The 10,986-nt window shown below is 60.4% G+C and overlaps 1 long non-coding RNA gene across 3 annotated transcripts; it reads left to right on the top strand.

The window, feature by feature from the left end:
• The first annotated feature begins 364 nt into the window (after positions 1-364).
• On the top strand, positions 365-9,198 carry LOC124519474 (uncharacterized). Of its 3 annotated transcripts, none has more exons than XR_006964116.1 (2): positions 365-1,980; positions 7,336-9,198. It is a non-coding gene; the product is annotated as an uncharacterized LOC124519474 (long non-coding RNA). The 3 variants fall into 3 exon arrangements; XR_006964115.1 differs by lacking the exon at positions 365-1,980 and adding an exon at positions 2,758-5,174; XR_006964117.1 differs by lacking the exon at positions 365-1,980 and adding an exon at positions 2,758-6,055.
• The last annotated feature ends 1,788 nt before the right edge of the window (positions 9,199-10,986 follow it).

Genomic DNA, 10,986 nt, shown 5'->3' with positions numbered 1-10,986 from the left:
ATCCCTGGACTCTGCCCGGCACGACCGGTCCCCGGGCTTGAAGAGACGCGCAGGCTCATCAGATACAAATACGCCCCCCACGCACCACGATCCACCCGGCGCCCATCGAAACCCACGGTTCCCCCGCAAGGTCAGCCGCCAGGGACCACGTGGCCCTCCCGGGAGCCACCCTGCAGCCCAGTGCCACGAGGTCTCCGAGGGGTCCGGCACTGGCGGCTCGCGGGACCCCCGCCCCAGGAAGCAGAGAGGCCGGGGTCTAAGGCGGGGCCTCCTCCGGGCCGGCGTCGCGCATGTGACAGCAGTTGGTGCTCGTGTGACCTCCGTGACCAGATGCTTCCCTGCCCACGTCCGGCCTCGGCCGCCTGCTTCCTCTCAGGGCGGAGGCCGCCCAGCGAAGGCTGTAATTTCCCAACTCTAATGCGTGACGAGGCCTCGCTTACAGGATGTGACGAAATTGCCTCTGGAGGCCGGCACTGGGGAGTCACAGCCACGGCTTCCCCCGCAGGGACCGCCAGGTGGGACAACCGGAGAGAGGGCACGGGAGTCCCCCGTGCGGAGTGGGGGGAGCAGCCGGCCTGTGGCTGGCAGTCCCGGCCCCGTGGCCGGGCCACGACAGGACCCTCTGGCCGTGTGCTCCGTGGAGCTGCCGTCTCTGGCCTCGGGCGCATCTGCTCCCTGCTCTGGCCACTGGCCTCGGGCCTCCTCTTCCTCCGACGAGGACCCGCCGTGGGCGGCCTCACCGGTGGCGCACGTGGCCTCACTGACGGTGGGGGTGGAGTCAGCGCTGAGCGCGGGGCGGTCGAGGGGCCCCGGCCTGGAACAGAAGAGACGCGGCCGCGCCCCCAGGGGGAAGGAAGGCCCACCTTTCACGTGACCATCTGACGCCCGCCTGGGTGAGGGAGCAGCGAGACCGTGAGGAGGGCTCCTGCCTGGGAGGCGGCCCCTCCGAGGGACAGGCCCAGGTCAGAGCGTCGCCTGGGCCCGCAGAACTCTCCTTCCGGAAAGACGCGAAGGCATCCCAGCCACTCCCCTCCCACAGGGCCTCTGGGGCGCGGCTGGCATCTGCGTGCCCAGAGGGTGCTGGCGGGGGGGGGGGGGGCCGCAGCAGACCCTGCCGGGCGGCCGCACGGGACACAGAGGCGCACAGCTGCCCCCGTCCCTCGGCCTGCAGAGGTATTTGGGGCTGGCCATTCGAGAAGCCAGCTTTCTCTCCTTCCCAGGACGACGCAGAAGGGCCCCAGCCCTGGACTCCATGGCTGACCACCGGCCCCCACTTGTGTCCGGGGCGTGGGGAGCCCTGATCTCTGGACCCTCCTCGACGGTGGCAGTCAGGGGGTCTAAGCAGCCAGCATCAGCCCTCGGTGAGCGGGCTACGGCCAAGGGAGCCGGCGGTCACGAGAGGTGTCACGAGAGCCCCCGCGGGGCCTGCTTGCCGGGCTTCCCCACAAGGCCCTCGGCCACCTGACCTCGCTCTTGGGTGGGGACAGGGCTGTGATCAGGGGCAGGCTCCGGGCCCAGGTCCTAGCGTGGCTCATAAGCGGCGACTACGAAGTCACGGGGAGCTGGGGCTGCAGGAGAGGGAGAGCCTGAGCAGGATGGCTGGAGGGGGGGATGAGCCGGGCCAGAAAGTCCCCCGGACGGCGCCCCTCCCGGCTGCAAACCTCCCCTTCCTCCGGGCAACGCGCCCTGCACGAGCCTGCGGTGACCTCTGAGGGACCCCGCCTCTGAGACCCAAGGTCGGGTCACATAAAGTCAGGTCTGCGGAAAACCCAGGCTGTGGAAGAAGCCCCCTCACTCCCCGGCAGACTTACCAGAGCTTTGAGTCCACGGGCCGTCACCGGGGTGCCTGCTCTGCGCCGACTGGCTGCGCCCGCACCGGCCCGTCCGTGACTCGAACACCTGCAAGGTCTCGGGCGGTCTTCACGGGTGCGACACCGGCCCCTCCGGGTGTTCACGGATCGCGTTCCGGCCGGGACGCAGGTGTGGAGCTTGGCGTCACGGCTGGACACGCGGGTCGCAGAGAGACCTAATTTTAGAGTCGTTTTGTCATTTTGCCAGGGTTCACTCACTGGGACCTGGGAGATTAGGAGCCGGGAATTAGGGAATGCTGCTTTTTTTTTTTTTTTTAATGTTTATTATTTTTGAGGGGGGGAGAGGCAGAGAGCGAGGAGGGACACAGACTCCGAAGCAGGCTCCAGGCTCCGAGCTGTCAACGCAGAGCCCGACGTGGGGCTCGAACCCACGGACCGCGAGATCGTGACCTGAGCCGAAGGTGGACGCTTAACCGACCGAGCCACCCAGGCGCCCTGTGGGAATGCTGCTTTTTAGAGTGTGTGTCTGTCCAGCCACTTGGGAAGCACAGAGACATCCCCAAGCGGAAAAGGCCAGGAGCCACTTTGGGAAACTGCACCTGACTTCTTCCCGCACACATTTACCCGACACAGGAGACGCACGTCCGCAGAAGGCGCCCTGTTCACGGCAGTCAAGGGCTACAATAATTTTTACAGATCTATTGGGATCTGCTGCACCGCGGGTTTTTTTTTTCTCGATGTGACTCAAAAGGAGCCAGACAGGGGCACCCGGGTGGCTCAGTCAGTTGAGCATCCGACTTTGGCTCAGGTCACGATCTCGCGGTTCGTGGGTTCAAGCCCCGCGTCGGGCTCTGTGCTGACAGCTCGGAGCCTGGAGCTGCTTCTGATTCTCTGTCTCCCTCCCTCTCTCTCTCTGCCCCTCCCCCGCTCACACTGTGTGTCTCTCTCGAAAGTAAATTTTTTTTTTTTTAATTAAAAAGTGAAAAAAAAAAAAAAAGAAAGGAGCCAGACAGGAAAGCACATGCGGAGTGTGGCTCCATTTATGTAAAATTCTGGAACATTCTGGAACAGACAAACTCACTGTGTTGATCAAGCTCAGGCCAGAGGCAGCCTGTGCAGAGGTAGGGGATCTGGGAATGGACAAGAGAACTTTCTGGAATATGAACATGTCTCTTCTCTTCCCTCCGAGCCTTCTGTTCAAGTCAAACATGATTTTTCATCCCCGTGTCTCCAGGCTCCGTCTTGGCTCATGTGGTTCCCGTTCCCTGGAAACCCTCCTTAGCAAATCTCCACCCCCGGGAGCTAATTGACACGCCACCTTCTCCGGGAAGCCCTCCCTGCTGCACCCCTCCCTAGCGGCCGCTACCCTGCCCTTCTAGTCCTGATCCTACAGCTTTTCCGCTGTCGTTCCTTTGACGTGATCACCTGAGTTTTTCATTAACGGTCATCCTGTCCCTGCTTCGATTCCCTTGCTATGTTGTGACCTTGATGGCAGGCGCGTCTGTGTGGGTCCCGGCCACCCCGACCCCAGCAAGAGGCCCGGAGTAGGCGCTCGATTCGGACACGGGGCAACGAAGGAGCGGAGCGAACGAAGTGTGAAACTCCTCTTTGTTCACGTCAGGCTCTGCACTGAATTGTGCTGACTCCTGTCACTTTTCCGCCACGCAAGATGCAAGCCATGCCGACGTTTTCCGGAGCACTCTCGGGGGGCCCCCGCGGGGGGTGGGGGGGGTCTGGGCTGCCAGCTTCTCACCCGGTAATTAAATGACACAGCACAAACCTGTAGAAACACAGCCTTCCCGTGGTCACCGCATTGAATCAGACCCGAAAGCTCACAAGACCTTCAGAACCTTTGTTCTAAAGGGTTTCGTGGCCACGGACGGGGAAACTGAGGCTGGGAGCAGGACAGCGGTGCGTTCAAGGAAGGGGGAGCTCCTGATCTGTCATGCTTCCGGTAGGGGGGGGAAGCGAGCTTCCCCCCCCACCCTCAGGACGAGATACGGCTGGAGGGACATTTCCATCATCTCTCCGGCCCCTTCCTCCCAGAAGAGGGAGAAACTCAGCTTGTGTCTGTTCTCACCCGCACCCTCAATGGGGGCAGGAGGCGACGCCGTGGATAGCCAGCCCGCCTGCCACCCACCCCGCAAGCCCCCACACGCGACAGAGGACCTCCAGATACGGGGCTGGTAAGCACTGGAGAGCCTGCCCCCCTCCCCCGTCCCACCGGGACCACCGGACACGCCGGCGAAGCCAGGGACGGCGAAGCCAGGGACGGACGCGGGTTGGCTCCAGAGGCCCAGTCCCGGCTTTCTCAGATCTGGGCGGGATTCTGTGCCAGTGAGCGTGAACAACCCGGATGGCTTGTCCTGGGGTTGGGACGCTCGGGGCTCAAACGGGGACAGTCTCAGGAAAGCCCGGGTGGTCTGTCACCCTAACTTCTAGCTCAGCATCCACAGAGCTGGGCGGCCGGGGGGGCCTTTGCTACCAGAGTCCTGCCAGGTTCGCGGGCGGTCAGCACTTGGAGGTGGTGGCCACCGGGGGTCGGCCCCGGGTCCCACACGCCGGGACGGCAACTCCTGGTCACCCTTCCCCTCCTGATGCTGAGACGGACGAGTCCTCCGGGTGGTTCCCAGCTCACGGCCGGAGCTCCGTGCAAAAAGCGCCGGTTTTCTCGCAGCTGAGTAAGACTATCGCAGGCAGAGCTCGAATCCTCTCCAGGTTTTATTGGGTTTAAAAATGACACCATTTGCAAAATGCTGGTCGTCTGTGTGAGCGACACACGCATGCCGGGATATGGAGATGACGGCTGGAGCGTCGCCTCGGGTGTCGCGGGTGAGAGAACACGGGTGTGCGGAGGATTGGCCGTGACCCTGAGCGGGCGAGAGACCCCGCCACGACGGTCTGTAGACCGTGGTGCCCACACCAGCAACAGTAACGAGCTGCGGACGCAACCGGCCGCCTGCCTCCCTCCCTGGCTCCTGGCGGGAAGGGGTGGATCTTCCCAGGGTCTCCCAGAGGCAGGCGCCGACGATGCAGGTGTCCCGGCCGCTGGTCCCGCGTGGCCACTGCCATGGCCCAGGCTCACAAGAGGCTTCCGGAACCTTGCACGCCGCAGGGAGAGGTCGGAAGGGACACTGGGTCATAGAGCCCAAGCTTGGGTCTTAGCATCAGCCCCCCCGGACCTCGTCCCCCCGCCCTCCCCCACGCCCCTCGGATCCGGTGCGCCGAGGTCACCGTGTTGCCGCCTACCCTGTGGTGACCGTGACAGGCGGGGACGGGCAGCGGACGCTGGAGCCACGGGGTGAAATGACATCGAGAAACGGGGTCTTCGCGCCATTTCCAAGCATCATCCCACTGCTACTGGTTAGTTCCAAAAGGAAAACGTACCTGGGCAAAGGAGGGGCCGGGGGGCTCCCCTTCAGCACGTGGACGGGCTTCTCGCACACGTAGCGCAAGCCGACCACACGTATCTCCCGGGAAATACACAACAGGGTGTATGTGGCAGCCTTGCCCGGACGTTAGCGTGGGTCGAATCGCGAGGAGAAAATTAGCATCTCTGATGGCGTGGGCTCTTCAAAATTGGCAAACAGAAGGACAGACAGGCAGACCTCTGTGTCTGTCTGTCCATCTATCCTTGTATCCACCCGTCTATCCATCCGTCTATCATCATTGCATTTATCTATCATCTATCTATCTATCTATCATCTTTCTCTCTTTTTAAGGCAGAAGACTATTTGGGGATAAAGGAGACTAAGGAGAATTAACGGCCAAATGCAACGTGAGATCCTTGCTGGATCCTAGATTTTTTTTTTTTTTTTGAAGTAAAAGAGTGTAAAGGACATCGCAGGGGACGTGGTCCCTCTGCCTGTCCCCATTCTCCTGGTCCCTCCTGTTTCCCCGAGCTGGGTGTGTGACGAGCCGTCTCCTCGGACCTCCCGGGGCAGCCCCCGGCCTTCCCCGGCCCCCCAGGACAGGCTGCCCTCGCACAAGCTGGGGACGAGGCTGGCACTGTCCCCGGCGTCCCCCACGGCCACGGGATCGTGCTGCAGGCAGACAGACCCCTTTTCACCGTCAAACACGAGTTCCTCGTATCAACTTTTCCTGCTGCTGGGACTTTGTTTCCCAAACACCTGCCCTCAGGCCGCTCTGGGGGGCTCAAGCTCCTTAGACGGGAGGACGCGGCCGAGGCAGGAGGGGCCGGCACAGGGCAGCAAACGCGTGGCTCAGCGCACAGTGCGCGGCAGGTAGACCCCGGGGCGCGCTGGCCGCGGAAGTGAGCTGTTTGAATTTCTCTATCTCTGCGATTATTTCTATGTGCTCACTTTATCTTTGGGGGTTTCTCCTACTCTCTCATTTCTCTTTTAACATATTTGCCTTTTCTCTGCCTTTTTTTTTTTTTTTGCCTAATTAGATTAGCTGGTGGTTTACTTATTTTATGGCTTTTTGCCCCCAAAGCAGCAGCTCGCGTATTTACTTATTGGTTCCGCTCCTGTTAACGCATCCATTTCTGTCCTTATCTCCGGCCGCTCCTTCTTGTTTTTCTTAAGCTTATTTTGTTTTCCTCGGTGGCTTTTCTCCCCCCTAACATTTGGAGCTGAGCCCTTCATTTGTTTATTTTCATTCCTGAAAAGGAATAATGTTGGTATTTAAGAGCACGCCTCTGGTCCTGAGCACGGCTCTCCCCGGGGCCCATGGGGATCGAGTCCTAGCATTTGCACTGACGTTTCCTCTTGTGAAATACTCTGCAATCTTGCCTTGAATTTCTTGACAGTGAGAATGCAGCGGGGGGTGGGGGGGCTGCCTGTTTTTCCATGAACGGGTTTTGTTGCGGATGTATTTTATTGTCCTGATTCCATGAGGTTAACGAATTATGAGCAGGGAGATTTCTTCTGGGTCATTTCTACCCTTTGGCGTTTCCAGGCTTCTATGAGACCTATCGTCCTGTGTGTCCAACTCGATGTCTGTTCCAGCCGGCACGTCCCAGCCGGGAGACCAAGTGACCCGTTACTGCTGTGTCTCTCCCGGTTCCACCGCTCCTTTCTGTCGCTTTTCCTTCATGAATCGTGTCGTCACGTTTTGACTTAAACACGTATGACGGGCGCCTGGGTGGCTCGGTCGGGTAAGCGTCCGACTTCGGCTCAGGTCATGATCTCGCGGTTCGTGGGTTCGAGCCCCGCGTCGGGCTCTGTGCTGACGGCTCAGAGCCCGGAACCTGCTTCAGACTCTGCGTCTCCCTCTCTCTCTCTTCCCCTTCCCCACTTGTGCTCTGTCGCGCTCTCTCAAAGATAAATAAATGAACATTAAAAAAAAAAAAAGACGGACCACGGGGGCTTGTAACCTTACCCGCAGGAAGGCCCGACCTGGCCTCTCGTGTCTTGCTTCCCACCTCACGCGGAACGATGTTGAAGCCGGGATGTTGCTTTACGTCCTGTTTTATTTTTATGCCTCCTGCGTGTCTGCGTTTAAAAGTGTTTGGTTACGTAGCCTGATTTTTTCTTTTTCTTTTTTTCAATTTTCTCCTCAGTGTTGTCCTTCTGATAATGTGAAACGTGTAGAAGTTGTTTCTATTTCGCGGTCATGGTCACCGTGGGAACCGCCGTCCACGCAGTGCGCCGGCCGCTGGTCCTCCAGCGGCTCTTCTCGGCGTCCAGGTGGCGCCCGACCTCACGCAGCCCCGCACGACGACGCCCGGCCACCGAGGCCGACACGGGACATCAGGACACCTGGTGGCAGCCACACACGCACGTCCCACGTGGCACACCGTGGACTGTCGAGCGGCAGGGCTTGGTGGGTAACGTCCGGTGGGTCCTCTCCCCAGACAGAATGTCCTGGAAGGCACTCGAGTCCGCTCGGGACGCCGTGGCAGAGCCCTCGGGCCGCGGCTTGGACCACAGACACTTTCCCACGTTGCGGAGGCCAGAGGCCCGCGATCAGGGAGGCTGTGGGTCCGGTTCCTCCTGAGGCCTCCTCCCCGTGTGCCGTGTTCCCGTCCGTCCGTCCGTCTGTGTCCTCGTTCCCTCTCCCTGTGAGGACATCAGCCACGGGCTAGGGCTCATCCGTATGACCTCTCTGAGCCCATTACGTCTGGAAAGGGCCTGTCTCCAAACACGGTCCTCCTCTGCTGGGACCAGCCCCTCCGGACTCCGGGGACGTGGACACTGCTTCTCCCACTGCCGCCCCCCTGAGCTGAAGGCTCCACGTGCTCGATGATGCGTCCTTCTGTCTGTCCTCCTCTCCTGCTTCCTGGGACCGAAGCCCCCCGTACATCATGTCCCATAGGCCTGTGTTTCCTGTGCTTCCGGCAAAGACCACATTTATACCTAAAGTTGTCACCTGGGGGCACCTGGGGGTCTCCACCTGAGCAGTGACTGTGAGCTGCTCCTCCTCCCCTCCCCCACCTCGTCTCTCAGCCCTGTCCCCGTCCCACCACCGTATGGCTGCTGACACTTGTAGCCACAGCGTGTGGCCTGCCTTGGAGGTGAGGAGACCTGCTTGCTCCCCCGTCCCCCCACTACGCTCCCTGCCCCGCGGAGAGGATCCGAGCTCCGGGATCAATCCCGCGTGGCCGTCGCCTGTGACACCTGCTGTATGCACGGCGGCCACGGTTCTCCCATGCTTCAGGCTCGGCCGCCGGAAGAATAGAAACGTGGCTTCCCCGTCCACTTTGTCGTGGCCACTCTCACAAGCCACCTGCCTCCAGCCGAACCCGTGGAACTCACACTCAATCTCGGAGTTACCATCATGTAAACAGAGTCGTCTCCTGCCCGTGTCTGCGGTGACAGCTTAGCAGGGAATAAAACCCTTCCCCGGCGACGCTGGGGACGCGCGTGACATCAGCAGACGTCCTGCAGTGGGACTGCCCCCACCCCCCCACCGTGGACAGCATGACCTCCCCTCCCCCGCTACTCACGGGCTCGCTCTGGGCCATCGGGTATGAGCAGGAGAGCTGCGAGCCGCTGCGTGTCCCCTGTTCTCTCACTCCTGCATCCCTCCCGCGGGAGGGGGACGGAGCACGTGGACGAGGCCCCCACAGGCCCAGAGCTGCACAGCCAAACATCACCGTGGAAGCTCCAGAGGTCTGGTCATCTCAGGAGGACAAATGGCCTGGGCCCGTGGGGTTCTGTGAGCACGGAGCTGGCTTTCTCCTTTAGCGGAGATTTGGCGCTTTTGGCCTGAATTCCCTCCAGGTAACTTTTCTTTCATCTGTAACGAGTGCGTTCCTCTAACGTGCCTTTCCAAGCCTTTGTTTTAGGCAAGTTTTCCTCTGTGGACGTGGACGGTATTTTCATTATTAAACGTCCCTGAAGAAACAAATAAAGAGCAAACAACAAGAAAATCAGCTGTGTCATAATAAAAGGCATATCTCCTTGCGTCTTTTTACCTACTATTTGCAAAGGTCTCTGTTTGATCCTTTTTTCCCGTTCTGTGCTATGCTTTTTCTCTAAGCCTCTCAAATATTTCTCTCCCATTTTATTCTATTTGAGTTCCTGCAAAAAAAAAAAAAGTCCTCCACGTCTACTTTTTAGCAGTTTCTGCCTTTATTGCCGATTCCGATTTGACGTTCGTCCATAATGATAAACATAACAATCCGGGTAAAGCTACAGTTACGAATTTCCCGGGAACTGTTGTAAGTGCTTCTACAGACGTTTATTATGGGATCCTCAGCCTCACGTCTCTTTTATGACGTGGGCGCAGTTACCATCCGCTCTGCAGATGGGGAATGTGAGCACAGAGAGGGGAAGTCACTTGCTGAAGGTCACACAGCTACTGAGCGGCACACGTGACAGGCCTCCCCCCTCCTCCAGCCCTTCCCTCACCCCTCCCTCCACAGTATTTCCCCTTCTTCTTTTCCATTTTCCTCCCGCCATCTGGCATCCAATCGAAGCCTGGCCGCTTGCCTGTTTCTCTCCCTCCAGCTTTCCTGTGCAGGGCACCTGCTCTGTGGCTCCGCGTCCCGCCCTCCCTCCCCGTGGCCCCGCCCCCCTCCCCGTGGCCCCGCCCCCACGGCCCTCCTTCTCCGTGGCCCCGCCCCCACGGCCCTCCCTCTCTGGCCCCGCCCCCACGGCCCTCCCTCTCTGGCCCCGCCCCCACGGCCCTCCCTCTCTGGCCCCGCCCCCACGGCCCTCCCTCTGTGGCCCCGCCCCCACGGCCCTCCCTCTCCGTGGCCCCGCCCCCACGGCCCTTGGTCCACCTCCAGGTAGTCCTTCTTCCTGGTCCTGCAGGTGCCCCGCAAGGATGCTGGTTTCCTGCGGTTCTTTCTGCTCCCGCGGCCCAGCGCGTAGTCCCTGCTCGGCCGACCGAGTGCGAAAGGTCACAGGGTGCGGCCCGTCTACACGGGCTGTGTCCACGTCCCTGCTCGTCCCCTCCCTGCCGTCGCCCGGGGAACAGAAAACCCCCTCGACCCCAAGAGAAACCGCCCCACACCCCTGGCGGCACCTAGCGTGTTGCACGTTGGTTTTGACTTTGACATCTGGTGATGTATTCTTTTTTTTTAATGTTTATTTATTTTTGAGAGACAGAGCGTGAGCAGGGGAGGCACAGAGACAGAGGGAGACACAGAATCAGAAGCAGGCTCCGGGCTCCGAGCCGTCGGCACAGAGCCCGACGCGGGGCTCGAACTCACAAGCCATGAGATCATGACCTGAGTCGAAGTTGGACTCTTAACCGACTGAGCCCCCAGGCGTCCCTGGTGATTTAGTCTTTCTTTCTCTCAGCTCTTCGGGGCTGCTCGCTGCCATTTGACTCTTGCCTATTGTCAGGGAGCGATTCTCCCTGACCCTTTGGGCCTCGGATGGAGGTCCCTCCGCCCCGTAACCAGGATTTAGGAGGCCACCCGCCCTCACCCCTCGAGGTCCTGAACTGTGATCCCTCCTCTGCCAGACTGTCCCCAAGATTCGGAGCAGCGTTTCCCGCCACCCCCCTGTCCCCCCAGTGCTGTGCTGTGTCGTCGAGGGCTACGGGCCTCAAGGACAAAACTCCCCTTTTCTTCAGCTTTAGCCCAAAGCCCCATCCACCCGGTCTCGGGGCAGGAGGAGGACTTGGCTCTCTAATCCCAGAAGGGCAAAGACTGGGGACAAAACACCACCGTCCACACGGAGTGAGGCCGCTGCTCCCGAGCGAGGGCTGTCCACACACCGAGGCCACACGAGCCGGGACACGTTTGGGAGCTGTCCCC

Source organism: Lynx rufus, unplaced genomic scaffold (genome assembly GCF_022079265.1).
Source record: "Lynx rufus isolate CCGP_SWC_20201006 ecotype Redwood Valley unplaced genomic scaffold, mLynRuf1.p SCAF_28, whole genome shotgun sequence".
NCBI classification, from domain to species: Eukaryota; Metazoa; Chordata; class Mammalia; order Carnivora; family Felidae; genus Lynx; species Lynx rufus.
The sequence above is the reverse complement of the archived record's forward strand: the minus strand, read 5'-3'. Positions and strand labels throughout refer to the sequence as shown.